The sequence below is a fragment of the Vombatus ursinus genome, unplaced genomic scaffold (genome assembly GCF_900497805.2).
Source record: "Vombatus ursinus unplaced genomic scaffold, bare-nosed wombat genome assembly UNPS02014773.1, whole genome shotgun sequence".
NCBI lineage: Eukaryota > Metazoa > Chordata > Mammalia > Diprotodontia > Vombatidae > Vombatus > Vombatus ursinus.
This window is the reverse complement of record NW_020954551.1, coordinates 36,847,090-36,859,095: the sequence shown is the minus strand read 5'-3', so window position 1 is coordinate 36,859,095 and position 12,006 is coordinate 36,847,090. Positions and strand designations below refer to the sequence as shown.

General features: G+C 43.2%; 1 pseudogene; it reads left to right on the top strand.

Annotated features, from left to right (window-relative positions):
* Positions 1–3,605: 3,605 nt before the first annotated feature.
* LOC114044380 lies at positions 3,606–9,944 on the top strand (annotated as a pseudogene).
* The last annotated feature ends 2,062 nt before the right edge of the window (positions 9,945–12,006 follow it).

Below are 12,006 nucleotides of genomic sequence, written 5' to 3'. Positions count from 1 at the left end.
GGGATCAAATTGATCTTTAATGCTTACCAGCTTTGTGACCATGGGCAAATCACTTAACCTTTCTGAGGCTGTTTCCTTGTCTATAAAATGGGGATGATAACAGTACCTGGACAACCTAACTCAGAGAACTATTCCGAGTATCCAGAGAGATGATCTATGGATAATACTTCTTAAGGCTCGATGAGATGGAGGAATGTGAGCTATTATCACAGAGGTTTACAGTTTTCAAAATGCTGTCACACATATCGTATTGACTGTCCCTCATAACACCTCTGTTGCTATGATTCTATTGTCATAGTTTTAGAACCGGGAGGGGGGGGACCTCAGAGGTCACCCAACCCAACTCAGCTGTCTCATCTAATGGAAAAGGAAACCGTGACCCAGAGAGGCTAGGGGATTTTTCAAGGTGGTACAAGAGATAAATCTCAATGCTAGGATTGGAGCCCCGGTTCTCTGATTCCAAATCCTGCATTTTCTCCCTATAAGGAATAGGGGGTTATTATTCCCATTTGATGGATGGGTAAATTGAGGCTCTGAGCTATTCAATGGCTTGCCTAGACCACATAGCTCATTGGTGGCTGAGCTGGGATGCACACCTAAGTCTCCTGTCTTAGTCCAGGTCTCTTCCTGTAACATATTGCCTTTGATGATGCAGGGGCCAAATATCCAGATAATTGGCCGACTCTGATCAGATATACTAGCATTATGAGGCTAAGTAGGGCCATAGGAGAATAGATTCAGATCAGGAAAGTCGTTTATAGGCCATCTAGCCTGTAAACTATCTTTTGCTTCAGTGGAAGAACCTGAGGCTCGGAGATATTAAGGGACTGGCCTGAGGTCACACAGGTCAGCTATAGAGGTGGCTTTTGAATTCAACCTTCTTTCCACTATGCCACACTTTGCTTTGGCAAATAAACCTTCAGATCTGAAGGTCTCCTCCTCAGGTAACAGTAACTTCACAGAAGCATCTAAATACTGTAAATGAATTTTAAAAAACAAATAACTGAATGTAGTTAAGTGTCCCAAAGGGACCATTTTCACAAACGCCAGCTTTCTAAGACCATGGTGCAAGGCCTCATTCCATGGTATTCTCTGGACTCTAGGGCATCATAAAATAATGCCTCATCCTATTTGGTGGCAATCTGCTGGGAATTGCCCAAGCGATTTTGGATTCATTATTAGGAAAGTGACTGGTGCTGTTCCATCCTTCTGTGTCTCGGCATTTCCAAATGTGCAGCAGACTCCGGTCCACATTTCTCAGCACATGAACCACCCACAGCAGACAAATCTCAGTGGTACTCAGTGGAGTGGGGGGCCCTGTTTCATGGTGTGATAAATAACTCCTATACCCTTACTTCTTACCTCTGGGCTAGGTAGGCTGCTGTTCCACTGGTTTTACAGATGAGGAAGCCAAGGTTAAAGGAGGCTGAGTTATTCAAGGTTGCCCAGCTAATAAATGAGCTCAGATCCTCTGATTTAAAACCTGGCGCTTTTCCTACCATTCCACGGTGTGATGGAAAGAGCATAGACCTGGGAATCAAGAGATACCAATCCTCCTGCTAGCTGTATAGCTGACTCACTGAACAACCTTGGGTGCCTCACTGTACCTTTCCTTGCTTTGGCTAGGCAGGAGTTGTGGATTTGGTGAATAAAACATGTGGTTGTTGTTGTAGACTTTGCCCATGGGATTTTCTTGGCAAAGATACTGAAATGTTTTGTCATTTCCTTCTCCAGTGTGTCCCCATTTTATAGATTGAGGAAGTGAGACAAATAGGGGTTAAGTGACCTGCCCAGGGTCTTATAGCTAGTAAGTGTCTAAGGCCAGATTTTAACTTAGATCTTTCTGACTCCAGGGCCTGTGCTCTATCCACTGAGCCCACTAGATGCCTAATAAAACATGGAGGAGATTAATAGTCAGTCTTTTAGTACTTCCGTTAGGAAATATCAGGAGAAGTAGAAGGAAAGGCTTGGGGTCACCAACTTACCCCTACTCTGATCTTATGAAATCTAAAAGTCAGGTGTAGGACCAAGCTCGCCAAATTTGTCCAGTTCTTGCCATAAAACCAAGAGGGGTTACAAGACCCTATGGCTGTATGAGTTTATTAGGTGGAAGGCAGAGTTCAGACCTTTTGGGGTCTGTTGGATATGGGAAGTAAGTTGACTAAATCCCTAGGGAATCCCTGGGGTTAGACATGAAAACCCGGTGGAGGGGGCAGTGAGGTGGTGTAGTGGATAGAGCACCAGCCCTGAAGTCAGGAGGACCTGAGTTCAAATCTGGCCTCAGACCAAACACTTGACACTTACCTGTGTGACCCTGGGCAAGTCACTTAACCCCAATTGCCTAAAAAAAAAAAAAAAGAAAAGAAAAGAAAATCCAGGGGAGGTGGGAGGTTTTGGGAGAGTCATCCTGTGGAGGCAAAAAGCCACTGTCTGGATATAGGTTGGAGGATGTGTAATTGTCAGTTATATTTCAGCTCAAATTTATGGTGGGGATAGATTTGTTTGGTTTAGGGGCAGTGGTCCCAGTTCTGGCTGTTGTTTCATCAGCCTGTCCCATTAAAGTGGGGAAAGTTCATTGGGAATCCCAAACCATCCAGAATAATTAATGACAAGCAATGCTATATCTATGGAGGCCCAGCCAAGATTTCCACATAATTTTTTCCTTCTATAGCAAAAGATGTACCATTCTAATACATATATTTTGAGAGAAGCTGAGGAGTAGAAAAGGGGCTAGAATTAGTGTTAGCCTGGATTAAATTTCTAGCTCTCACAATCACCAGCTGGATGACTGTAAGCAAGCCTCATTAGCTTCTCCAAACCTCAGTTTCCCTCTCTGTAAAATGAAGATAATAATACCTACCTAATGTTCCTCTCAGGGGTTGTTAAGCAAACACCTTTAAAACTATGTAAATGCAAACTATTATTATTGTTATTCTTATGAGTAATAATGAACACAGTCCATTTGGAAGGTGGTTATTTATCTCATCAATCTATAGTCAATGTCCCAGATGTGACAGCCATTTGCTTTCTTTTTTTCCTCCTGTTTTAGTAAGTTTAGTTGACATTTATTGTTTTTATATTACGGTAATTTCTGGGTATAGTATCTCACTCCCCTTGTAGCAAAAACAAAAAAAAAACCAAAACAAAACAATTAAAAATAACCACACACTATGACTGCATACATACATATGACCCCACCTTTCTGTTAAGAGGAAAAAGTCTCGTTATTTGTTCTCAAGGACCAAGATTCACCCACCTAAGTTCCAGGAATAGGGAGGAGGCAAAGAGAAGGAACATGTCAACATGTCACTGTGAGTAGCAATAAAAATCACAAAGAGAAAGACTCTGTGGTGTTTGCCCAGTAGAGGCAACATGGGTCCATATAGTGGAACAACCACACATCGGTAACAATTTGAGATGGCAAGGACTTGGTCTATTGCAAAATCTGCATTGCCATCACGTGGCTATTTGCAACATAGACTCCACAGTCTGATTGAAAAATGGCAGTCCCCCTCCCCTTGAAAGGCGTGTAGCAACGGCTCTGTCTATGTGATGGCTGGATTCATCCCTGTAGACTGGAGTATGGATAGGGCCAAGAGATTACCATGTTACTGCCCCTTGCCCCATGTCTGAGCTGGCATGCTTCTCCTGTCAATGTCTGCCCCATTGCAAATGAGGAACTTGCTAAGGGTGAGGCTGTGTGTCGTGAGATGCACATGGTAAGACAAATCTGATCAGTAGCCAGAAACCCTCTCTTTGTCTAAGAGAATTATCCTATTATAGAATCTTAGGGCTGGAAAAAGGCTTTAGAGACATGTAATAACTTCTGACTGTGTTCTGACCATTGTGTGAAGCCAGAGAGATACGAAGTTCAGATCAGATGCAGCCCCTGTCAGTAAGGATCATGGGATCATAAATCTGGAGTTGAACAGGACCAGCTTTATGGATGAGGAAACCAAGGCCAAGTGCCCGATGTCCATGATGGTAGGGGTCAGGATTGGAACAAAGCCCTTTGCCTCCAGACCCTGTACTCTTTCCTCCTACATCCCTGCTTTACAAGGACGAGGCTTGCAGATCAATAGGGGATAAGATATCAACAGAAAGCTATAATGTAGAATATTAAACATAATAAACATTATTACTATATTAAATACAGGCTAAATAAATTAATTTAGTAAGTTAATATGTTAAATACAATATTGAATATAATAAATAAAAAATAAATGTGTTCGTAGTCTAGGCTAACTCCATCATTTTACACAAGAAAACTGAGGTTCAGAGATGTATGGTCAGAGGATTATAGCATGGAAAGGAATTTTTTTAAAAATGTAAATAGTTGATAACAAGAAGGCACCTCTGGCTCCCAGTCCCAGCCTGGCCCCTGGTGAACCCCGGGGAGGTGGACGAGCTGTTCGATGCGAAGAACGCCTTCTACATTGGCAGCTACTGGCAGTGCATCAACGACAGGCAGCACGTTAAACTTTCCAGTCCAGAAAAAGAAGTTGAAAGAGATGTCTTCTTGTATAGAGCTTATCTTGCACACACAAAGTATGGCATAGTAATGGATGCGATCAAAGCCAACTCCTCCCCAGAGCTCCAGGCCCCGAATGGTGAAAGCCAGAGAGACGAAATTGTTGCAGAACTGGATCAAAAGATGGCGAAGAGTGTCGATGTGACCAATATGACCTTCTTGTTGATGGCCTCTTCCATCTATTTCTGTGACAAGAACCCTGATGTTACTCTGGTACATTTCACCAGAGGGAGAGCTTAGAGTGCATGGCCATGATTGTACAGATACTCCTGAAGCTGGAGAGATTGGACCTAGCCCGCAAGGAACTAAAAAAGATGCAGGAGCGAGATGAGGACGCCACTCTGATGCAGCTGGCCACTGCCTGGGTCAGTCTGGCCATGGGTGGTGAGAAGCTGCAGGATGCCTATTACGTCTTCTAGTAGATAGCTGGTAAGTGCTCCTCCACCCTGCTCCTACTCAGTGGCTAAGCTGCCTGCTTTAAGGCCCAGGGCAAATGGGAGGATGCAGAGGGAGTTCTCCAAGTGGCACTTGACAAGGACAGCAGCTATCCAGAGACCTTTCATTGTCTTGTCCCAGCATCTGGGGAAGCCCACTGAGGTCATGAACAGATACTTGTCACCACTGAAAGATGCCCAGTGGTCCCACTCATTCATCAAAGAATACCAGAGCAAGGAAAATGATTTTGACCAGCTGGCTCTGCAATATACTCTGAGTACGTGAGAAGGGTCACAGGGTTTGTGGAGGTCCCTGGACTCTCCTCCCCAGAAGGAAAACTCCCTCAGCTGGCCACCCTGCCAAAGCAAATCATCTTTCCATGAAGAACTATTACTTTTGGAGCCAATGGGTTGCCCTTTCTTTCTTTCTTTCTTTCTTTCTTTCTTTCTTTCAGGCAGTTGGGGTTAAGTGACTTGCCCAGGGTCACACAGCTAGTAAGTGTCAAGTGTTTGGTCTGAGGCCGGATTTGACTTAACCAAGATCACATGGTGCTCCTGACTTCAGAGCCAGTGCTCTATCCACTGCGCCACCTAACTACTCTTTGGATTGATTTTTCTTGCAGGTTCTCCCCAGCCTCCCTCAGAAGGTTTGCCCTCGGCTCCTTCTGAGGACTCTGGCCAGACCCAGGAGCTGGACCAGGCTCCTGCCCACAGCACCTTTTTCAATAAAGCTCTTCAGGAAAAAAAATGTAAATAGTATTTTATTTTTTCCAATTATATAGAAACACAATTTTCAACATTCATTTTTAATAAGATTTTGAGTTCCAAATTTTTCTCTCTTTCTCTCTCTCCTTCCCCCTCTCCAAGGTGACAAGCAATCTAATATAAGTTATACATATGCAATCATGTAAACCATATTTATGGGAAGGAATTTTAAACATCACTTAAGTTTGATCTGAGTCCAGCCTCCCCAACAAGAAGGCAAATGCTGCCTAAGCACCTATAATTTCTTTCATGGCTGGGATCCAAAGAGTCATTGATGGTTTGATGTCATTTTGGAAGGAGAGGTCCATTGGAGTGACCGAGATATCTGTGTTTTACCATGTACTGTTGGATGGTTTGGATGAAGGCATACATGGTATGCTTTCCAAAATGGTGGATGGTAATGACTGGTAGCTTCCAAGATGTTTCCAAAGCTGGAAATTATTTGAGTGACAGAATCAGGATCCAAAAAGATCTCCATAAACTAGAAGAAATAAGATGAAATTAAATAGAACTAATTATAAAGTTGTACAATTAGGTTAAAATAAAATCAACTTTACAAGTAATTATGTCAACAGGCATTTATGAAGTACCTACTATGTGCCAGGTATTGTGTGCTAAGTGAATAATGAATGAAAAGAGTTAATTAAATTTTTACTATATGCCAAACACTGTGCTATTTTGGGAATACATATCCAGAATCAAGATAGTCCCTGCCCACAAGGAACTTATATTCAAATGGGGGAGACCATCACATAGGGGAATGGGGGCACGGTCCCAGGGAGAGCAAAATTGAGCAACTTGGCTCCTCTTAGGCCTGATCTCTGGTGGTAATGGTGAAAGAAGGCTGGTTAGAGAGCAGTTGTCTGAAAGAGATGGGGGTGGGGTTTGGGTGAACTGCAAGGTCAGGATCAGTCAACAGTGCATTATGGAAGGCAAAAAAAAAAAGAGAGATTCAATTTTAGGTTGCCTTAAGAAAGGCATAATGAGCTACATTTTTTTTTTTTGGACAATGGCCTGATGCAGGAATCTGTTCTGCTTGTCTATGCATATTTGTCACAAGATTTTGGTTTTTTTTTTCTTTTTCAGTGGGGGAGAGGAGAAGAAAACAAATGCTCTTTAATTGAAAACAATAAAATTAAATCTAAAAAAGGCATTATATGACCTCCAGAAGGAGGGAGATGACTTCCAAGTTTCCTTCCAGTTCTAAATCTATGACCTTGAACCTGTCCCACTGGGCTCTTCTCTGGTCAGACCACACCTGGTGTATTATTTTCACTTTTTGGTGCCACATTTCAGGAAGGATGTCAATAAACTAGAAATCAATGAGAGGAAGCATGCTGTAGTGGAAAGAATGTTGGATTTGGAGTCATCAAATATGGGTTCAAATGCTGCCTGGGACATTTACCAGTAGCTGTGAGACTTTGGACAAATCATTAAATACTCAGACTTCTGATTGTCACCCTTGTGTATAAGGAGGGGGCAGGACTAGAAGACCTCTGAAATCCTTTCCAACTAAATCTATAAGCTGTGATTCGAGGAAGGTGACCCAAGTTGTGGAGGGCCTTGAGATCATGCCATGGGAGGATCAGTAGAAGGAAGTCGGGATAGGCAGCTTAGAGAGAGACCTGGGGGGTGGGGCACGTGAGAACTTTCTTCAAATACTGGAAGAGTTGGCATGTGAAAGGGGTATTAGACATGTTCTGCTTGGTGACGAAAGGTCAAACTTAGACCCCTAAATGGACATCGTAAAGAGGCAGACTTAGGCCTGAGGGAAGGCAAAGCTTCTGAATAACCAGAGCCTTCCCAAAGTGGAATGGGCTGTTCCAGGAGGGAGCAGGCTTCACCTCACTGCAAGTCTTCACTGGAAGGCTGGACAACCACTTGTCATGTATGTTGTGGAGGGTATTCTTGGTCAGGTTCAGGCTGGAGTAAATGACCTCAGCTCCCCACTGACCCTGAGATTCTGATTTTTGCAAGGATAGTCCATCTAACCTAATGTGGTTTCCATTGTGTGATTTCATACTCTGCAAAAGGCTTTCACAAGATCATAGACGTAGATCATCAAATTCAACCTCATTATTTTACATATGAGGAAACTGTGGATCCTCTAAAGATTATAAACTTTTGGGGACAGGGACCAGGCCACATGGGGTATCATTGAAAGAGTAATGGACTAAGAGTCAGGAGACCCAGATTTGAGCCTCTGCTATATTACTTCCTAGCCTTGTGACCTTGGTTAAGCCATGTCAACTGATCCTCAGTTTCCTCATCTGTAAAATGGGGATAATTATTTGCACTGCCTCCTCGGGGGAGAAAGGGTTGTAAGGCTTCAATGAGAGGCATAAGACCTTTGTAAACAAGGATCTCTTATATCATTGAAATCACAGTGATTTTCCACCCTCCATCCCCAAACAGTAACATTGGGACCATAGGATTTGCTCCGAAGGCAACCTCAGAGGTTACTTTGTTTTTCCTCCTCATTTTACAGAGTCAGAAACTAGCATATTAGAAGGAAAAAATGTTGGATTTGGAGTCACAGCACCTGAATTAGAGTTCCTGGCTTTATCATTTACTCTATGTACTCTTGAGCTCTGGCCTCAGTCTTCTCCTCAATAAAAAGAGGGAGTTGGATTAGAATACCTCCAAGGTCCCTCTCAGGCCCCAATCTATGATCCCATATAGTAATATCCCCTGGTCTCACGATAGCTGAGTCAGGATTCCAGCATAGGCCTTCTTCTCTCCTAGCCCAGTGAGCCCTACTCAGCATCACCACTGCAAATATCAATTTGTTTATAAATTATGATTTTTTTCTTTTTAATTAGGTTATATTGATACTTTTGTGGCGTGGGGAACCTGCAGCCTCGAGGCCATATAAGGTCACCTATGGCCTCGAGGCTGCAGGTTCCCCACCCCCGACTCTAGATTGATCCCTATACCAGTTCTTCTTACCTCTCCTAGAGAGCTATCCCTTATAACAAAGACTTTTTTTTTTAAAGAAAAAAGAATAGGAAAAAATTCAGCAAAAGCCATCAATATATCAAGAAAATCTGACATCATATGCAATGTTCTACACAGATGGACTTCGGTGCAAAAGAGTGGGTTAAGGTATTATTATCATCACATCACCACCATCACCAGCAGCCCACTAGCAGAATCTTAGGTACACTGTGAACAGTTGATAAATGCTAGCTGGATTTCGGTTGAGTTGTTTCAGTTGTGTCTGACTCTTCCTGACCCCATTTGGGGTTTTCTTGGCAAAGATACTGGAGGGGTTTGCCACTTCCTTCTCCAGCTCATTTTACAGATGAAGAAATAGAGGCAAACGGGGTGAAGTGACTTGCTCAGAATCACACAACTGGTAAGTGTCTGAGGCCAGATTTGAACTCAGGAAGATGAGTCTTCGTTTTGGATTGAAACAAAGCATCAATAGCTTCCAAGATATTTCCAGCCTAGGTGGTATAGTGGACAGAGCACTCTCTCTGGAGTCAGAAAGACTCGAGTTCAAGATACTTCCTGGTTTTGTCCCCCTGGGGCAGGTCATTTAACCTCTGTTTGCCTCAGTTCCCTCATCTGTAAAATGGGGATAATAATAGCCTATACCTCCCCAGATTATTGTGAGGATCAAGTGAGATAATAATTAGAAATCTTAGCACAGTGCCTGGTACATAGTAGATGCTATATAACTATTAGATATTTTTTCACTTTGCTTCAGTGGATGCTTCAAGAGTCATTAAAGGCATTAGCGGGTCCTCAAAGCTAACTTTGGACTCTGCTCTTGAAAGCCTTAATGTTTTATTGGCTCCAATAGCTCTGATAGCATCATTCTAATTGGACGGGCTGAGGTCAAGTCCTGGTCTTTTTGGTTTTACTGACTAAGTTTGGAAAATCTGACCTTCCTTCCTTTCCCCCAAGCTCCTTCCAAGTGTTAGTTCTCAGCAGCTTTTACAAACCATGACTCAGCACTGAGCCGGGGACAGGGCAAGGGCAGTTTTACTGCTGGCTCAGAACAAGAGAATACGGTTAAACCAATGAAGGGTAGAGTAGGTGGTCCTCTATGCAGTTGTGATGTGACTGGTCTTGGGGGACATCCATCTCCTATTACAGCACCCCCTTTGGTGCCCATAATTCCACAAACAGGGCATCATTCTTTTGGCTTAGGCATTGATCTTTCGCTGCAGGTCCACAGTGAGAAAGCAGATACATCTAAGGAGTAAAAGGCACATTGAGTCTTGGCGTGAATGAATTTGTTATATTCATCCTTCAGAAGAGACTTCTGGAAATGTACCCAGTAACTTTCTAGGGAGGCAATAAATAGGGTAGAAAGAGCACTGGTTTTACAGTAAGAGAAGGTGGGTTCAAATCTTGTCTCTGATGTGTGGGACCTATGTGAACCAAAGCAAGTCACTTAGCTTCAGTTTCCTCATCTGTAAAATGAGAAGACTCCTTCCTGAAAAAAGGAAAGAGACTCATATGTACAAAAATATTCTCAGCAGATCTTTTTCTTAGAGAAAAATAAGGAGGTGCCTGTCAATTGGTACGTGATGGGACAAATTATTGGGTGGTAAGAAATCATGAAAAGGATGGTTTCCAGGATGCTTTGGAAGACTTCTATGAGCTGATGCAAAGTGAAGTATGCAGAACCAAGAGAACACTTTATAGAATAACAACACTAAAGACAAACAATTCTGAAAGACTGGAAAACTCTGATCAATAAAGTGAGCCACCATGAGGACCAGTAATGAAGGATCCTTAACACCTCCTGGCAGAGGAGATGGACTCAAGGTACAGAATGAAACAGACATTTTTGAACATGGCGGATGTGGGAATTTGTTTTGCTTCATTATGAATATTTGTTACAAGTGTTTTGTTTTTATTTTATTTTTTTCTTTTTCTCGATGGGCATTAAGGAGTGGGTTGCAACAAAAGAAAAAGAAAAGAAAGAAAGATAGTCATTGAAGCATTAAAAAAAAAAACCCACAACATACAGATGAAAGCAAGAGGCAGACCAGAGGGAAACAGTCAAGCAGGACAACTTTGAAAGTTCCATGCTGAAGTTTTATGCTTAAAAAAAAATGCTAACTATGTAACTAAGATTTGCTGTGCCATGTATAATACTTTTTGCTTTGCTTTGCATAAAAAATGCTCATTTTATTTTCTTTGCAACTTACAGTCTTAGAGAGTGGCCTAGGTCATTGAGAGGTAAAGTGGTAGCCAGGGTTGCATGGACAGGATGTATCAGAAGTAGGACTGGAACCCAACTCTTCTTGGCTTGGAGGTTAGCTTTCTATCCATTACCATACATGGCCACTAACCTTGTACCTTGTAGACTTAATGTTTGTTGAATTGAATTGGCCTGAATTGGGAAAGGTATTTTTTCCTCCTTTTTTAACCAAAGTTCAATTTATCCCTCTAGACATAGATTTACAGACTCAGGATCAAAGACAGTGCTTTACTGTCCCAGGTAGTAGGTGTTCCTGAGTTTCATTGCTGAGTAAGAACCAAGAGCTGATGACCTCTCTGCTTTCATCCCTCCCACTGGGATGAGCAGAGCAACTCTCTCTTCCAACCACGGGCAGGGAGAATCCATTGCTGCCTCAGTTTCCCCCATGGCCTTTCCTGGGATGGAGCACATATTCAGAAACACTCAATAAATTAGTTAGATTCTCTCCCCTCTCTAGGTCCAGTCGTGAATTAAGTCTCTCTGTGGAGATGGATGAGGCCTACTCAGCACCATCTCCTCTCAGGCCCCACCTGCTAGACGTATTACCAATGAAGTGCGGAACAGGTGTAGAAAGGGAACGGGGAGGGGCACAAGGCTTTTGTTTTGCCTGGGGCTTGCTTACATTGGTGAAGAAGGTTTAGTTCATGACTTTTATGGGGGGGAGTAAATGAGGTGGGGGGAAGGGCAGGTCCTGATGTGTGATTCTGGTTCCCACCTCCTGGACTGTCCCAGCACTGGGGCTTGCGTGACTCGGGCACAGGCCTCAGCCAGGGTGTGGGAGCAAGCAAACTCCATTAGCCATTATCAGCGATCTCTCCCAGCCCCGAGATAGTAAAGTTTGTGGACTAGCTTTACATGACTGTAAAGCCAAATGATTGAGGTGGGTCATGTGGAGGTGGAGGTGAACTCTGAGGCTGGGGTGGCCCTGCCGACTTCCTGCCCAGCAGGTAGAGACAGCCCAGGAGCCAAAGGACAGGACATTACTCATAGGATGGAGCCATATCCCTGAGCTTGTAAAAGCCAGGCCAGAGAGTTTGCTCTGGGAACCCTTACAG